A 3,094-nucleotide genomic window follows, 5' to 3' on the forward strand; every position below is an offset into this window, starting at 1 on the left:
CTTAAGTGTAAAGTAGTAACATATTAGATGTCAGCAGGTAAGACTCAATGGACTTACCCAGTCTCCGTGGCTAAACAAATTAATAGTACAATACACCCTAGCTATCAGTTGTATAAGCTTGACCTCCCGCAAGATACCACTCCTTACCCAAGCCTATTTAGTTGTCTTTTCACCAGTGCCCTGCCCTCTCCATTTTCACAGTATTCGCCTTCACCAGCTCCACTGGTATATTATTTCCTCTGGCCAGCCTCGCACTTCCTCGGAGCCCCCTTCCAGCTTCACATCATGAGCCCTTGTCCTTGAATTTCTATTTTCTTCCTGTTCGCCAGTGAAACTCACTAAGCATTTGAACATTTCTATCATATTCCCCCTTTCTCTTCTTTCCTCCAGCAAATACATCTGGAGGATTTTTAAGCCTGTCTGTGCAGAGTTTGTGCTGCAAGCCCTGTAACCCTTCAGCAGCCCTCCATCCTCTCAATGTTCTTAGGAAGGTACGACTTGCAGAACACATCACCAAACTACAAAGACAAGGGAAAAAACATGCACAGACCAAAAGCAAAACAAAAAAATCATATAAACTCCATAGGCATAGTGTAAAATCACCAAACAAGTATCGCAAAGACAAAAAAATAAAATCTGATTTTTATTTCACCTCTCTGAGCTGTGGCAGCTACTTGTAGGTACTTTCCTCTGCTACTCTAAGTTTTCCTCACACTTCCGCATACAGAGCAAGTGAGACTTAAAGACAGTCCGCCTCTGCTACAAATTTGGTTTCTGAACTGTTGGGCACCCTCTAGTGGCACAATACTCTCACCAAAAAGATGTTTTTTTATTCCAAGGATAGTATTGGGACGTGGGAATCAGGTTTAGGCTGCAGCAGAGCTGCCAAGTCACCTGGTTCCTGGACACATTCGCTCATGATGCATTCTGGTTCCTTTAGCTCTCATTTCCACTGAAAGCAGGACCTACAAATACCACAATGCATTGCCTGGCCTGTAAGATCATAATAAGACAGACCACATTGCGTACCCTCAACATATTTTCTATCATTTTTATTAAAAAAGCACTTTTTTAAATAATCTCTCATTTCACATCTAGTCCAGATATTGTAGCAACAGTCCTTGGCCAGGAGCCACAGCTCACGGCTCCTTCCACAACCAGACATACATGCATGGAGAGGAGTAGCCTGGTGATTAGAGCAGTGGGCTGCAAATCAGGGAAGCCAGGGTTCAAATCCTGCTGCCACGCCTTGTTACGTCATCCTCTATTAGGAGCTTTCCAGGGACAGCACCTGAATGTAATCTGCTTTTAAGTGCCTGAAAAGAAGAATATAAATCAAAAATAATAATAATGCATACTGAATCTGGCAAATAGGCATTGCCCTCCTCAAGAACTGGGGCATTCTGGAGTCAACAAACTCCCCCCACTCCTCTAGACCAGGAACAGGGTACAGGTTGGTCTCTGGTCAGTCTGCAAGAGACAAAAGCATAATAGCTCACAGCTTAGCTAAGGTCAACTCCCATCAGATAGTGGATACATCAACATGTATGTACCCAAAGGATTAACAAAGTTGTATATAAAGTTGTTTTTTTTTTTTACAGTGGAGCACTGTACACCTTTTTGAGGATAAGAAAATCGGTTCTTAGCTGCTAATTTTCGTTTCTGTGGTACCATGAATCAGTCCAGACTCCTGGGTTATTCATCCCTGCCAGCAGATGGAGACAGAGAAAGTTTTACTGACACTGCCTCATTACCCCAGTGCCACCTGCAGCTCCTCAGTATAGCTCTGTACCCAAACATAAAGCAGAAAATCCAATGCCCCAAACAACGAAGCAAAAACTATAGAAAAACTATGAAAAATTTTGAAAATCACTTCAAACAAATCTGTATTCTTAAGACAACATTAGAGCTGAGTGGGTGACTCTCCACAGGTTCTGGACTGATCCATGGTACTATAGGAACGAAAATTAGCATGTGAGAGCCAATTTTCTTTTCCCTGTACGTACCCGGATCAGCCAGACTCCTGGGATGTACCAAAGTCCCCTATTTAGGGTGGGACCTGGACGGCTGAGGGGGGATATAATACAGGTCTTTAAAATCTTGAGAGGCCTAGACGGATAGATGTGAATCGGTTATTTACTCTTTCATATAATAGAAGGACAGGGGGCACTCCATGAAGTTAGCAAGTAGTACATTTAAAACTAATCAGAGAAATTCTTTTTCACTCAACGCACAATTAAACTCTGGAATTTGTTGCCAGGGGATATGGTTAGTGCAGTTGGGTTTAAAAAAGGTTTGTATAAGTTCTTGGAGGAGAAGTCCATTAACTGCTATTAATCAAGATGACTTAGGGAATAGCCACTGCTATTATTGGCATCAGTAGCATGGGATCTACTTAGAGTCTGAGCACTTGCCAGGTACTTGTAGCCTGGTTTGGCCACTGTTAGAAAAAGGATGCGGGGCTTGATGGACCCTTGGTCTGACCCAGTACGGCAATTTCTTATGTTCTTAGTGAGCTAAGTCATCCAGGGCTCCTGCCCGTGGAGACTAGTTCTTTGAATTTGGGGAGGATGAGCTCTCGGTGGTCCTTGATCTCTTCATTGTCTGAGCTTTCATCATTGCCAATCAGTGAAACAACATGGAACTCTTGCCTGGGTATTTATTTATTTAACATGTTTTGTATACCATATATTCGGTTTTGCCATCATAACGGTTTACAGGACAAGAAATATTAGGAGAGTAACAGAATTTTACAAAGAATTTCATTGATAAAGTTGGGTAACATTGGGGGAGGTAATAGTGGGGTTAGTTTTATATAGGAAAAAAGTTCTTAGATTACTATGTAGATTTCGTGGTTGTGTTGATCTTTCATGGGTTGATAGGGTGGTGTCTCTGTTTTCTTGGCGTTGTCTGGTTGGGAGTCTGTTGGTGTTGGTGGTTAAGTTCATCTGAGAAGGCTCTGGTAAAAAGCCAGGTTTTTAAGTCTTTTTTGAATGTTTTGGTGTCAAATTGAGTTCTTAGATTGTGGGGTAAAGTGTTCCATAGAGATGGGCTGGCGATGGGATATAGCTCTCTCTCGGGTTGATACTAGATG

Source organism: Rhinatrema bivittatum, unplaced genomic scaffold (assembly GCF_901001135.1).
Source record: "Rhinatrema bivittatum unplaced genomic scaffold, aRhiBiv1.1, whole genome shotgun sequence".
Taxonomy (NCBI): Eukaryota; Metazoa; Chordata; class Amphibia; order Gymnophiona; family Rhinatrematidae; genus Rhinatrema; species Rhinatrema bivittatum.